This window comes from Monodelphis domestica, chromosome 3 (assembly GCF_027887165.1).
Source record: "Monodelphis domestica isolate mMonDom1 chromosome 3, mMonDom1.pri, whole genome shotgun sequence".
Lineage (NCBI taxonomy): Eukaryota > Metazoa > Chordata > Mammalia > Didelphimorphia > Didelphidae > Monodelphis > Monodelphis domestica.
Genome location: NC_077229.1, coordinates 139,918,145 through 139,934,666, shown reverse-complemented (window position 1 = coordinate 139,934,666; position 16,522 = coordinate 139,918,145).

Below are 16,522 nucleotides of genomic sequence, written 5' to 3'. Positions count from 1 at the left end.
TACTTTGTACTTTGGCAAATTCTTGTTCCATCTATCCATTTGGAAGGTAACTTCAGAGATGCACTTGTTAAACAAGAAACTGATTAGTATCTCCTCTATAAAATACAGAACAATGGACTATTCAGTATCCATGAGAAAGGTACTATTCCCCTAAGCAATACAATCCATTTCAAAAAAGCTCTGAGTTTTTAGAAAAAAATTTTTTTCATTAAGCTGATAATCCTTTTTTAAAAAAAATCTTTCAATCATTGATTCTAGATCTATTTTCTAGAGGTAAACAGAATTTCTGGGACTACACCACTACTAAATTTTCACACCTTATCATTCAGAACAAATCTTGGATGTATATTTTTCTCATAAATTTCTAATAGGTGCTATAAACTGGAAAAAGAGAGGCAAAAAGACAGTGTAGGAAGGACATTGACATAGAAGAACCATTTTGGAATATTGAGAGGAGGGACAAGAGTGGTAGCTGGGGAAGCAAAGGGGCTTGTGGGAGATAGAATTTTGGAGGTAATCTTTGGCTTTGAGGACTCAAGAGAGATGAAAGCATAGGACCTGAACTTGGGACCCCAAAACCAAGACATCAGAGTCTTGCCTCAATTTCCCCTTACCCTGGAAGACAGAAAGATCACTGACAATACCAAGTGATTGAACAAAGAAGGAGAGATCCCATCAACTGCTCTTGAGGGGCACTCAACCCCTAAACTTTATGGGGGTCACCCCAAAGACCTGTCCCAAACCGTTTCCTTCCCAAGAAGGACACTTGTGACCTCTTATAGTGTAGGCTAATAGAGAGATTAGGGAGAAGGAATAAAGAAACACAGAAGCCAGAGCCATTTGTCTTGGCTGAACAAAGACTAGAGATCCCTCTGACCTAAAATTCCCTTGTTTTTATGATCAAACAAATCACCCCTTTCTGAGGAAAACACAATCACATTGAAGTTGTCATAGAAGTTAAGAAAGAAAGTTAAAAGGAGGGGAACAAGGAACTGGGGTAGGCTGTCTATTCAGTTCTGGTAAAAGCAAAGTCCACAGCAAAGCCATTCAGCCTCCCCGACAGGTCTGAATGTTCAGTGGAGGCTTCTTGGGTCCTGGCACCTGGGGGAAAGTCCACACCTTAACCCATAGAAGCCAACTTACTGGGACACAGCTGCTGTCCATTCCTGTTGTAACACCTTCACAGGGATACCCCTCTTGTATGTCTTAAGAGTGAGGGAGAGGGAGAGCTATACAGGCTTTCTCCCAGCTATGGTTATCTCTCTCCCTTCTCCACCATTTCTCCCCTTCTCTTCCCTCATCCTCAATATAATCATAATGACAGAGAAAGAGCAATTAAGGGATCACTATGTGCCAGTTGCTTTGCTTTGCATATTTGTATCTGGAGTTATAACCACTCACTAATAAAATAGTCCCTACCTTCAATGAGCATCAACTCTAATAGAAAATAATAACCTACAAAAGGTGCTGGGAAAATGTGGTGGATCTGAAAAATACATTATCATGTAATAGTTAAAGGAATTTTTTTGAGGATTGAAGAGGTACAAGGGATAAAGAAGGTTTTGTAACAGGTAATAGGGGAGTTGAAGGGATAGAGAGAATATGAAAGCTGGTGAGGTAAAAGGAGAGAGATTCCCCCTGCTGAGAGGCTATTTTTGAAAAATGGGGTTCCGAGAAATGGGCCAACTATGATAGTCTGAGGGGATGTTTTCTCTGTTGATTGATGTTGAAGATATCTCATGTAAGCACAGACCCTCCTGAGGGATAAGCCTACCCCAGGACCAAAGTTGCCCAGCAGAGGTCTGATAAGGACCATTTATGATTGAACGTCTGTCCTTAGGTCCTGCTCACTCTATGTTCCCCTGAAATGATAGTTCTCTTATCTGACTGCGGATTAGTTAACTCAAGATGAATTTAATAGCAAGTTTGGACCAGAAGGGTATCAGAGTATAGGAAAGAGGGTTTCTTTGCCTCTACTTTACCACAGATTGAGTTTGAGTTTCTCTCAGATTTTGAGCTGAGGCCAGGCCTTGGAGGCTGGTGGAGGGTTTCTTTTATTCCATTATATTATGCTATAATTATAAATTACATGTATAATTTATAATTACTATATATATATTTATATATATACACTATACATAATATAATTAAAAATAAATAATTATAAAATATATAAATATATTATGCTATATCTGTACAAGCTTTCTTAAGTTTAAAGTCATAGCAGTAAATAACAAGAGGAAGAAAAGGTTCTGACCTTCAGAGCTGGCTGGACTTGTCTCTTCAGGCTAATACCCTAAAGATCATACTTACAGTTCAAACTGATCCCCTTAAATCCTTTTGTTTGATGACACAATCACAGGAATCCAGGTAGAGCACAGAGTTGGGAAAACAGGAATAGAGGTATATAGATGACCGGCAAGAATTTGATGTTTTTCCTTTAATAATAGTGATTATAATATCTGGCTTTTGTTACCCTTTTAAGGTTTAAAAAGTCCTTCATACATATTAAGTTATTTTATTCCTCATAATAACATTATGAGGTTGGTTTTATCATTACACCCACTTTATATACAAAGTAACTTTGACCAAGAAGTAAAAAGACTTTCCCAGAGGCACATTATTAGAAAGTGATTTAGACGAGATTTGAACTCAAGTATTCTTGACTCCAGGTTCATCACTCTAGTCACTATTCCAACTTTTTGTACTATCTTGATACCTGTTTCTAATTACACAACCAAATCATTTGGGTTTCTAGCTGTATGTGTCCTTAATATTATATATTTTACCACTTCTCTTGAGAAAAATTTTAATGATAAGATGATTTTATTAATTTAAGGAATGTGTGTCACTACTTTTATTTTCTTCTGTACTACCTAGGCTGCACACATATGCTTCTGAAATAATTACTAATTATCGTGTGAGTGAATGCACATGTCCTGCTTCCCCAACCAGGTTTCAAGTTTCCTAAATTCAAGGATAGACTATAAAAATTCATTTGCATGGCCTAGAACATGTAGCAAACTGATGAGTGCCACAGACATACTCCTTTATTATATTTATCAATACACTTGCCATTTGTAGATTTACAATTGTCTTTAATAATGATTCTGGAATCAGAATTTTAGATCTGAGAAGGACATTAAAGATCATTATTTCCAATCCAATAATTTCACATATGGGAGAATGAATGCCAGAGAAGTTATTTGATCAAAGCTATAGAACTGTTAAGTAGCCTAGCTGAGACTTGAATTCAAGCCCCCCCCCCCCCCCGACTTCAAATGAAGAAATCTTTTCACTGCACTGAACAACATTTGGAGTAAAGTTGTCAAATAAACCAATCTACACATAGGGGTTTTCTCATGAAACATCAGTTTGAGAGTTTTCTGCTGTTTTTAATCTCTGCACAGGAACAGACAGATGGAAACGATATGCTACTTCTATTCATCAATTGCTTGAAATGAAATCAAACACATGCCCAACAATGAGAATTCTGGGTCCACTTTGTAAGGAGGTTGATGTGGTATGTCAAGCTTACTATGGATTTTTAAAAAAGACTACACAACCTGCTCAGGAACAACAAATGACCGTATGCTAGAAGGAAAATGCAAAGCAGAAATGTATAGAAAAAGACTTCAGAGATTCTACTCGCAAGCGCATTCATGGTGAAGAAAAATGTTAGGGGAGAAAAAAGCAATAATTTTGAAGGTTCCCAAATTAACAACTTTGGTTTAACACAATTTCTTTTTTTCTATAACATGTCTCAACCTCCCACTGACTTCCTTTGACTTGAGTATATGTGGATGAGACATGATGTGGTACGATAAAGGTTAGGGGAAAGTACTAGATTTTGAGCAAGAGGACATGGGTTCAAATCCTATTTACTGTCAGTTACTTCTGATATGATTTTATGTAAGCCATTTAGCTTCTCTTTTAAAAACCAAAATTGTACTAAATTTCCACTGAGATCCCTCATAAGTTTCAGTCTATAATACAATGATATGGGACCTTGATATAGTGCATGAGTGAATGGGGTGTTAGCTAGGCACCATACAAACTGCAGGGGATATCAGAAAATAACTCAGATTCTAAAATCATTCACTAGCTGTGTGATCTCAGGAAAATAATGTAATTTCTTGATCTCTCTTATTCCACTCCCCAGCTATTGTAGTTGTTTGTTTTCTGGACCAAATGAAATCATTTAAATCATGATTTATAAATCTAATGTATGCTACAAATGTGAATTATTAGGTACACTTGACTTCTGAATTCTCTTGCTCTTCTACACACTTAGATATAAAATATAAACCGCCTGAAGGTCAGGGTTATCTTGCATTTGGGTTCTTCACATCAGCGGAGTTCTTGGGACAAAGAAGGCACTTATTCTTTTAATCATTCATTTCTAAAAAACTGAGTCATCGCATTCACACAGATTAGAAGTACAAGAGCTACTTATGAGTCAGATGTCCCTATCTTTGGTAAAGGAGATTTGTCTTCCTCTATTTCCAACCTGGACTGCTTTGCCCCTCCTTGGGCAGACTGGTATTCTCCCACCCTGATATATGGGATTCACAGTATTGATGCCAAAAATGTAGATGTCCAACTGGCATAACCCACTATATTTCCCTATTTCCTAGGTCAAGAGCTCCTCAAATCTTAGTTTCTCTGATAGCTTGGCTTACTATCTGGTCTGGCTTAAAAGGTACCTAATAAAATCATCTTAAATGCATTTGTATAATGTAGTTCAACCGAGTTTCATTGTATAATTTGTTCAATTGATTTTTTAATTTATATCTGTGAGGAATTTCTTTGTACATGTGTTTGCTGGTGTGTAAACTTCTTAAAATTCAGTAAGTAATCTTGAATATTAACTATTTCACAGAAATAAATTATTTTGAAATATGCTATTAATTCTTTTGGCTTTGCCCTTATTCATGTTTCTTGTCCATTTTACAGATGAGAAAAGCAATAAGTATATAATAAATATTTTGATTAGAATACAATGAATTTAATAATAAAATTTATTATATATTGTGTAATATATCAATAATAATAAATAAAATAAAATATATAATAAAATGAATTTAATCAAGATGAGTTAAAGGGTAACTGAATTTAGAACCAAAGGAGTCTGTACAGACTTACCCATCTGCCTCCATATTTCTTAGTTATGTTTATCTACTATATTAATGTTAAAAAGTCTGCCTTCAATTCAGGAAAACTTCCTATGACTTAGACTCATCTAATAAAATTTTCTCCAATATATGTTTCATGGATTCTTATAATATCCAACATTGATGCCATATTTAAGGCTTGAAAAGTGTTAAATAAATATCTTTTTTAATGTTTATAATAACACCAGAAGAGAGGTATGATAATCATCCCCAGTGTACAGATGATGAACTTGAGATATAGATAAATTAAATTACTTTTCTTCCTCAGGGTCAAACAGCTAGGAATTAGTTGAGGTCAAATTTGAACCCAGGTCCTCCCATCTCTAGACCTGACTCTCAATCAACTGAGTGATCTTGCATCTGGTTCATAGAAGTTTAGGATGTGAATGGGACACATTGTTGGAAGAGAGCCTTTAAGGAGGCATTTGGATTTCTTGAAGCAGATACTTAGTCAAAAGGCAAGTACATTGCAGGATTTTGTGTTCTCAGCACCTTGTAGTTAATTCTGTGATGGCAAGAAAATGTTCTAACTTCAACTCTGATGAAAGCCTGTTTCCAGTGGGGTGTTCTAGAGGTTCCAGATGCTTCTGTTTTCAAATAATATTTTGTGCCTTAGCACCTAGAACTTTGAACTGGACTTCAGAAAGCCTGGGTTCATTCCCCTCTAATGTTGGATAACTGCCTATAGACAATTCACTTAAGGATGATTTTGTGTGTATATCCACACATGTGTATATGTGTATATGCATACATGTGTAAATATGTGGGTAGATATTTACAAGTACTTAATTTATAGAATCATTAATAAATGAATGAAATCACAAATGTCTAAGCTTTGACCCAATACATCTAAAGTCTGGACTTATTTGATAGAGGTCTGATCTCGAAGGGGCCTGCCAAATATGCTGTTCCCACAAAGACTGTCCTCTGGAAAAACTCAAATTATATCTTAAATACAACTTACAATTTGTTCTCTAATGATAGCTGAAAAAGGTATATATAGTTATATTGCTGCATGTGTCTCCTCAATTAGAATGTGAGCCCTTTGAGGGCAGGAACTGCTTGATTTCTCTTTGTATGCCCAGAAAGTGGCACATATTAAATATTTAATAGCTTTTTATTAGCAGATTGGATGGTTGCTGCTGTGGAGGATATATAGTCAAAGACAATAATAGCAAGAGATGATACAGTGGGCTATGATGTATGTTGTATCTGAATTTTGTATCTCTCCCACTATTCTCTTGCAAAAATAAAATTGTAATACTGAATTCAATCAATCCAAACAAATAAAAATTACTAAGTGACTATTATGTTCCAGACACTTTGATACATTTAGGATGCAAACTGGGGATATAGTTGTAGTAAAGGAATTGTTGTAATGGAATACAATTGTGCCATAAGAAATGATCACTAAAAAATCCTAGAAAGAATTATATGAAATGATTCAAAGTGAAGTGAGCAGAACCAGGAGGATATTGTACAACAATAATGTCTAATAATCAACTGAAAGACATAGCTTTATCAAGTGAATGACTTAACTATTATCAATATGGCAAGGAACCAGAACAGCTCCCAGGGAATAAACAAAAACAAAAACATTATATCCACCACCACAAAAGGAACAGATGGAGTATGAATGCAAATTGAAAAATGTCATTATTTACTTTTTTCACCATGAATTTTTTCTTTAGTGAAAATAATATCTGCCTGCTTTCTGATTAACATAAAAATGTGTATTATATGATAATATATGTAGAACCTATATCATGTTACCTATCTTCTTGGGAAAATGGAAGAGTGGGAGGGAGAGAGTAAACATGGATTGCATAAAATCAAAAAATGAATATTAAAATTGTATTGAGATGCATTCTAGAAAAAAATTAAAATATAATGAAAATAAATATTTAAAATGTTGGAAAAAATGAAAAGTAGTTTGTCAACTGCATATAATTACTGCATTTTCAAAGATAATATTAAAATGGATATATGACCTAAGCATAAAGGGAGATATCATGAACAAATTAGAACAGGAGACATATTATCTTTTAAAATTATGAATAGAAGAATTCATAGATAAAAGGGGATAGAAAGCTTTATAATATGTAAAATGAATAATTTTGAATACATTAAATCAAAAAGGCTTTGTACTAATAAAACAAATGTAGTCAAGATGAGAAGGAAAGCAATAAGTTGAAGAAAAATTATAGGACCATTTTTTTTTCAGAAAAAGGTTTCATCTGAAATATATGGAGAACTTGTCATATATATATATATATATATACATTATACACATACACATATATAAATCTGAGACATTCCCCTATTGATAATCAAAAGATAAGAACAGTGAACTTTTAGATGAAGAAATCAAATGTGTATAAAACCAAATGAAAAATGCTCTGACATTATTTTAAAGCATATATTTTATTTTTACATATATAACAATATTTTAAAATAACAAGATAATAAATCATTATTGATTAGAGAAATGCTAATCAAAATAACTTTGAGATATCTCAACCTATCATATTGGCTAAGATGACAAAATAGTAAAATGATGCAAGTTGGAGGGGATATGGAAAAATGAGTACACTAATACACTGTTGGTGGAACTATGAATTGATCCAACCATTTTGGAGAGTAATTTTGAATTATGTTCAGAGACTTGTAAAGCTTTCTATATCCTTCAACCCAGCAATACAAGTGTTGCATCTCTTTTCCAAGGAGATCATAGTGAAAGGAAAAGAACCTATATGTTACAAAATGTTTATGGTAGCTCTCTCCATGGTATCAAAGAAATGGAAACTAAGAGTGTCCACCAAGTTGGGGAATGACTAAACAAGTTGTGACATATGATTGTGATGAAATGGTACTTTGCCATAAGAAATGACAGTTTAATTTTGGAAAAACATGGAACGCCTACATGAAATTGTGAAGACTGAAACAAGAAGAATCAAGAAAAAAGTATATAAACCAACAGAAATATTGCTTGAAGAATGATTTTTGTATGTCTACCTCAAGAAATAAGATGAGTAAAACATAGTTTTACACATACAGGTATCTTTTTGTCAAGTGATGGGAGAATGTTTCTACTGGGAGAAGGGGAGAAAGGAAAGGATTTGATTGAATATTTTATTTATTTTTAATTGAAAATTTTTATTTAATTAACTTAGAATATTTTTCCATGGTTACATGATTCACGTTCTTTCCCTTCCCTCCCCCCCCCCATAGCCAATGTGCAATTCCACTGGGTTTTACATGTATCATTGATCAAGACCTATTTCTTTATTATTGATAATTGCACCAAGGTGATCCTTTAGAGTCTACATCCCCAATCATATCCCCATTGACCCATGTGATCAAGCAGTTGTTTTCCTCTGTTTTCTACTCCCACGGTTCTTTCTTTAGATGTTGATAGTATTCTTTCTCATAAGTCCCTCAGAATTGTCCTGGATCCTTGTATTGCTGCCAGTAGAGAAGTCCATTACATTCAATTGTACCACAGTATATCAGTCTCTGTGTACAATGTTCTCCTGGTTCTGCTCCTTTCGCTTTGCACCTGGAGCCCATTCCAGTTCACATGGAATCCCTCCAGTTCATTATTCTTTTGGGCACAATAGTATTCCATAACCAACATATACCACAATTTGTTCAGCCATTCCCCAATTGAAGGGCATCCCCTTATTTTCCAATTTTTTGCCACCACAAGGAGCTCAGGTATGAATATTCTTGCACAAGTCTTATTCTTCATTATCCCTTTGGGGTACCAACCCAGCATTGGTATGGCTGGATCAAAGGACCGATAGTCTTTTATAGTCCTTTGAGCATTTACTAGATATTTTAATATAACAAGCTAATTATTTAAAAAGTAGAATAGATGAGTTTTAATAGAAAATCTAGTATTTATGAAATGTTAGCCTGTATTCCTTTGATAAACTTCTCATATATGTAAAAGAGGTTCATGACTGACCCTCAGTCCTTTGTTTTATAGATGAAGAAAATTAGACCCAGTATTAGATATGATCCTAATACCAGAAGCCTGTAAAATTTGGGTGATTTGGGAATGAAATAAGATGTTTAAAGGTTATGTAAAAGTAAAAAAATGAGATTTATTCATCTCTACCAGAGTAAGAACATACAAAAATATGCCAAAGTGCCTAAATGTATAGACATGTCCTCTTTCCATTTGTAAACCCATCTGTTCATCTGTTTCCTCTACAATTGCTTTCTCCTAAGTAAGCTTTTAATAATCAAATCTAACATCCTTGTCTTAGACCTCACCCTTCTTGACCTCTCTCTTGGATACTATTGGTCACCTACTCTCCTTGCTAGTGTCTTCTCTTCAGGTTTTTCTGATACTATTCTTTCCTTTGTGAATAATGCTTCTCAGGCTCCTTTGCCAGATCTTCATCCAGGTTGTGACAACTAAAAGATCAGTGTCCTGCCAAGTCTGTCCACCTGAACTATTGCAGTATCTTGCTGATGAGTCAATTTGCTTCATATCTTCCCCCTCTCCAGTTCCTCTGATGAACTTTGAGTTCAGAATGGAGAATGATTTTTCTTTTTCCTTTTTTTGTGACATGGCTAATATGAAAATATGCTTTGCATGATTTCACATGTGTAACTGATACCATATTTTTAGTCTTCCAAGTGGATGGAGGAGAGACTGAAGGGAGGGAGGATGATAACTTGGAACTCTAATAAAAAACACTAAAATTAATTAAGTAAAATAAATTGATAATTTTAATTAAGTTAAAATTAATTGAATTAGTGTCAAATTTTTAAAAATATTTTTCTTTCAAAGAAATGCTCCAGTACATTATAAAAGTAATCTTCTTAAAGCACAAGTTGGACCATATCATCTCTCTATTCAAAAAATTCCAAGGAGTCCCTATTATATCCAGGATCAGATATATGACCTTCCATTTAGTTTTTTTAAAACCCTTCATTCCCTAGTGTGGTTCTATCTTTACAGATTTCTTATACTTTATTGCCTACCACATATCCTATGATCCAATGATACTTGCCTCCTTTACTGTTCCTTACACCAGTCAATAAAGACTTTTAAAATCACTCCTATGTGTCAGGCTCTGCCAAGGGCTAAGAATATGAAAAAAGTGAAAAAGTCATTACTCTCAAAGAGCTCACAAAATAACAGAAGAGATAATATGAAACTAATGATTTACAACAAACTATATATGGGATAAAGAGGAGATTAAATGAGTTAAGGCTCTAGAGTGGAGAGGGATTCCAAAAGGTTTGATATAGAAGGTGGGATATAAGCTAATATATGAAGAGAGAAGTCAGGAGGTGGAAAAGCTGAAGGACAACATTACAGGCATGGGAGACAGCCAGTGAAAATGCCAGGAGTCAGAAGATGGAAGTTCGTTCTATCTTTTTAAGTATTATTTATTTATTTATTTTAACATTCACCTTTTTTTTTTTAACCCTTACCTTCCATCTTGGAGTGAATACTGTGTATTGATTCCAAGGCAGAAGAGTGGTAAGGGGTAGGCAATGGGGGGGGAGGGTCAAATGACTTGCCCAGGGTCACACAGCTGGGAAGTGCCTGAGGCCAGATTTGAACCTAGGACCTCCTGTCTCTAGGCCTGGTTCTCAATCCACTGAACCACCCAGCTGCCCCCAACACTCACCTTTTTAAAAAATAGAGTTCGAAGTTATTCTTCTCTGTCCAGTCCTTCTCCCACCAGGAAGGCAAGCAATATGAAATCAATTACACATGTGAAATCATGCAGAACTTATTTCCATTTAAGCTGTGTTTCAAAAAAAGCAAGGGAAAAATTGAATAATTATGCTTCAAACTGAACTTGAAATTCATCAGTTCTTTCTCTTGAAGTGGATAGTATTTTTATCATGCATCCTTTGGGCTAGTCTTACATCATTATGTTGCTGAGAATAGCTGCTTTACATAGTTGATCATCATTACAATATTGCAGTTACTATTTACAGTTTTCTTCTGGTTCCTCTCACTTCACTTTGTCTCCATAAGCATGTCTTCCCAGGTTTTTGTTTTGTTTTGTTATTTAAACTCTCACCTTCTGTCCAAGTATTGGTTCCAAAACTGAATGGTAAAGGCTAGGCAACTAGGGTTAAGTATCTTGCCAGGTTCACATAGTTAGGAAGTGTCCAAATCCAAATTTGAACTCAGAACTTCCCATTTCTAGGACTAGCTCTCACTGAGCCATAGAGCTGCCCTCCCCAACAGATTTTTCTGAAACCATCTTGTTTATCATTTCCTAGAGCAAAAGAGTATCCTATCATAATTATATACCATAACTTGTTCCGCTTCTCCTCAATTGGTGGATATTCCATCAATTTCTAATTCTTTGCCACCACAAAAAGCTCTTATAATATATTGTAAATAAAGATCCTTTTCCTTTGATCTCTTTGGGATTACTGTTTTTCATCGTTCAATTTTAGAAAGAAGCAGTGACAACACAGGTTATACCTTGATTTGAGCTTGAATTGGATTTAAGTGAAGCAGTTACACAAAGTCATCAGTCTAAATCTCTTCCAACATCTTCGAAGTCCAGAGGCAAGACCAAAATCAGAATGATGGTTAATGTCTGACTAAGCAGTCTAAGTGCTCTGCAGCACCCGCTTCCTCTGCCTCCATGGCCACTGGGGCAAATTATGCTCATTTGCCCATTCCTTCAGGGGAAGGTTAGATATCTCTTGAACTCATGGATTTGATGCCTGTAAGTTGTCTTCAACATGGGTTGACCCCATTTGCCTGTACTATTTTAAAAGGGTGTGACTTCTTAGAGCCACAGAAGAGAGCTGCATGAAAGGTGGGTACTAAAGGCAGATGAGCAGCCCTCAAAAGGACAAGGAAAGTGCTCACCTCTTGGGTGCTAGTTCTCTTGGCACCCTGCACAAGACTTTGAAGCAGTGTGGGCTTTCTTTTTAAGGAACAGAGAGAAGAATTATTTTATTGGTTCAGAGCTGTACATGGGGTGAAATGTGTAGGAAGATTGTCTAAATGTGAGGCAGAGGGGAGGGCTATGAAAGTATTTCAATGCCAAAGACTTTTACATTGAACTTGGATAGGGTGGGAGTGGAAATTATTACATAGGGAGGGGTCATTAATTGAGAGATGAATGGGGAATTGGAATTGGAATGGGAAGACTTGAGGCAGGTACATGATCCAGCAGACAAATACATGAGTCCAGGAGCAGGTGCTGAAGGTCCTATTTCCCATCCATCTTAACCTCCTCACTTCCCCAACTTCCTTCAAGTCTCAGCTAAAATCCGACCTTCTATAAAAACCTTTCCCTATCTCCATTAATGTTAGTGCCTTCCCTTTGCTGATTATACTTAATTTATCCTGTATGTATCTTATTTGTATGTAGTTTTCTGTATCCCCACCTCCATTAGAACATAAACTCCTCAAAAGCATGGATTGTCTTGATTGTCTTTTGTCTTTATTTTTAGACTCAGTGCTTAGCCCTGAGCCTGACCCATAATAGACACTTAATAAAGGCCTTTTGACTGATGGCTAAAGTGTGCTACATGAGGTGCATTTCAAACATCCACAATTTAGTCCTAAAACCATGTTTTTATGACTTCAAGTGACCAAGTGGCCAAAGGGTTAAGGTGAGGGAAGAAGACCCTAATCCCATCATACTGAGAGAAGTTAAGTGACATAATTGGGGGTTACAGTTGTCATTTCTCAGAGTATAAAATGATGAATACATGGTATGTGCATGTAATGGTAATTCATGTGTGAATTAAACATATTACCTATTATTCATTAATATGAGCTATGCTCTAATCAGAACAATATACAAATACATGCATGTATTCATTTGGACAGGTGTAAATAACAATTGCATGCATGTGTGTATATATTTTCACTTTTATGGATATTTTAAAACATACTCAGTTGGTATACTCATGTTTATTAATTTCCAATTTTCCCTTGTGGAGATAAATGTATAATCCTATTGCCAAACAATTATCTCTGAGTCTAGACTAATTAGGTTCTAAAGTGAATGAATATCAGTGGAGGTATTCCATTTCTTATACCTCTCTGGTGAACTCAGTTGATTGTGTGATCTTTCTACAGTACCCAAGCTGGAGGTCCGAATGTAAAATGCTAAGTGGCATTAACATCCACTCATATTACTGTTTTGCAAAGCACAGATGATAGATTTGGGAGGTGGGAGAGCAAAGGAAAACAAATGTAGAACAGATGTTGGATTATACATTTCCATTCTAGAGAATAATAAATGCAAGCTCTAGTCTGCCAGATGAGGTTAAAGAGCATGAATACCAAGTTAATTTCATAAACAATTAGATGCTCTTTGGGGGGAAATCCCGTACCAATTGAGAGAAATCATAATTAAATCAAAGTGTACCTTCTTTACCCCTATGTTTCAAATTCATTCATTGTTAGCTCTTCCCCCTCTGCCTTTATATAGAGAACAAATTATATTACTATGACAGATTTGGGAGTTTGAACTCTGAGTTGCTTGCACTCACCTTGAGAAATGCATAGAGCCAGTCTACAATATCTTTCAAGTCCACCAGTTTTGGAGACTGGTGGAATCAAAGGGAAAAGAGGAAAGACACTTACAATAGGTAGCTAAATTATAACTAAGAGCAGTGTGCAAAATATACATTTCAACTTAATAAACATTAATTAATTAACATTGTGTGCAACTCTGGTGCATTGTGCTGGGATGTGGAGATGAAAGGGAACTCACTTATAGGTGCTTACAATTAATCAGCAAATTATAATGTAAAAAATCACATTCAATATCATCTCCCTAAAGCCATTGGACAAAAATTCAACTCCGTTTTAAAGTGGTTATTTTTGTGAGAAAATATTAGTATTGGGTATATAAAGTCAAAGAGGATCTGAGAACATCATCCACCCCACTCAAGCATACTTTATACTTACACAAATACCAGGAATAGAACTAGGGATTCAATGGGCAAAGGAGGTATCCAGATAAAAGTCCCTAGAAAATGGTCAGTAGAGAGATAACATTTGCATTGGAACAAGATAATGGAAGACTTCACAGAGGAAGTGATGCCAATATCAAGCCTTGAAGGAAGATAAGAATTCTAAAAGGCAGAGAGGAAGCAAAAATCACCAAATCACCAACTCACAGATGTAGAGATGGAAAAGACCTCAGACCATCTAGATCAACACTTCAGCTTACAGACGATGATACTGAGTCTCAGGGAGATTGTATGACTTGCCAAAAGTAACACAGGGAGTTAACATCAGCAAGAGGTTTTCAAGCCAGGACCTCTGATTTCAGAGAAAATATTTTTTTCTCTGTGCTATCATTCTAGAAGTGGAGGATAACTGTGTGAAAATGCAGAAAGGACACAAAGAGATTGCTGAATTTAGAGAATAGTAAGCAGACTCATCTGGCTGAAACACTGGTGGGTGATGAGGATTAGTGGAAAATAAGATGAGAAAGTAGTTTGGATCTTGGTCATGGTGGGCCTGAAATGATGTCCCCTTATAATTTTCAGGATGCTTGTAGCCCTTTTCTGACCTCCTCTTCTTTTGTAATGCTTTTGCCTCCAGACTTTTTGCTCTTCCTGACATTTAGGCTCAAGTTCCATCAATCAAGGCAGTCCTTGATTTTCATTGTAACTAGATCCCTTTAAATCTTTGTTGGCTCCTTAATTTCATGGGCAGATCACACGCTTCTGCTGTGTTCTCACGCTATGCAATTCTTGTCCACATCTTTCCATAAATCTTCCAGAAAGAGACACACTTAACATGTTGGAGAGATTTTCTCTAGTTCTTTTAATATCTGAGCCTGGGAAGTCACACTATCATTGGCATAATTAAATACTCCTAACTTTAGAGTCTGAGAACCTGGGTACAAATCTCTCTCCTGACTTTTATTATATGTGTGACTTTGAAAAAAAAACACTTAACTTAAAAAAGTCTAACCTAGGTTCTTCAACTATAAAATGAGGGATTTGGATTAAATGATTTCCAAATACAGATCTAGAGCTATGATTCTATTTTCAATGTATATCATCACAGACACTATGAGAACCTATGCTCAGACTATCTGTTCCATTTTCTAATCATTGTTCTGAATTTTTCAAGGATCACAAAGCTATGTAATTTGTACCATATAAAAATATCAACAGGTAATGAGATATCATGGATAGAGTGCTGGCCTCAGAGTCAAGGCGATCAGGGTTCAGGTCCTGCCCGTGATCTATGCTGATTGTGTGCCCCTGTCAATGACCTAAGTAACTCTCTATGACAATTAATTGCAGCATAGGTGCCTACTGCTTTGGTGGAGGAAGTTGTCTCACCAGAAATCCCCCTAAACTGGAGATATCATAGTTCTAGACCAAAGAAAACTTTTAAAAATCAATTTCGTAATGATAAGACTGGTCAACTTATTGTCAAGAAGAGGCGGGTGTCAATTCCATCTTAAACATTTATCAAGCATGAAAACATTGGCAAATTTCCTAACATCTCTGAGTCTCAGTTTCCTGATTTTTAAAATAGAGATAATAATCTTTGTAGCTACAACCTCACAGATATGTTATGTTGTAAAGTTACAATGAGGTTTTCCATCAAAGCAAAAAGCAATTTTTAGTTAAATACCTTCCATGTTCCTGTTACCTAGCTACACTTAGGGGAATACAAAGAAAACCCCAAACATTCCCTGTCTTTAAAGAACTTCCATTCTGCAATAATTTTATAAAATTATTTAGAGTTTTAAAGCACCCTATCAATGGCAACTCTAATAGTTAAAGATATAGACAATTTCTTTTGTTGTTGTTTTAGTTGTTGTTGTTTCAATCATATATGACCCCATTCCCTTCTCCATATCATTTTACAAAGAAAAAACAGAGACAAAGAGGAGAAAGTGATTTGCCCAGGATCACACAGTCAGTAGGTGACAGACAGAACCTGGATTTGTACACTGGTCTTCCTGACTCCTTACCTGGCAGTGCATCTACTACACCACCCAGTTGCCCTAGAGCATAGCTACAAAAAGTATTTTGACCTCATGATTGATGAGATCAAAATGTCACTTTACAAAAAATGTGTTGGGGGTTAGCTTGGTGCCTAAGTGGATAGAAAGCCAGGTCTAGTGATGGGAAATCCTGGGTTCACAACTCTGATCACAGATACTCTCTAGCTATGCAAGCCTGGGTAAGGCACATAATCACATTTGCCTAGGTTTTACCTCTTTTCTGCCTTGGAAATAATACTTAATATTGATTCTAAAATGGAAGGCAAGGATTTCATAAAAAGAAAGTGAAGAGAATGTAGTGCTCATTAATAGAGGGAAAATCCACAGTGTTTTATTGGATACACTATGTTTGAT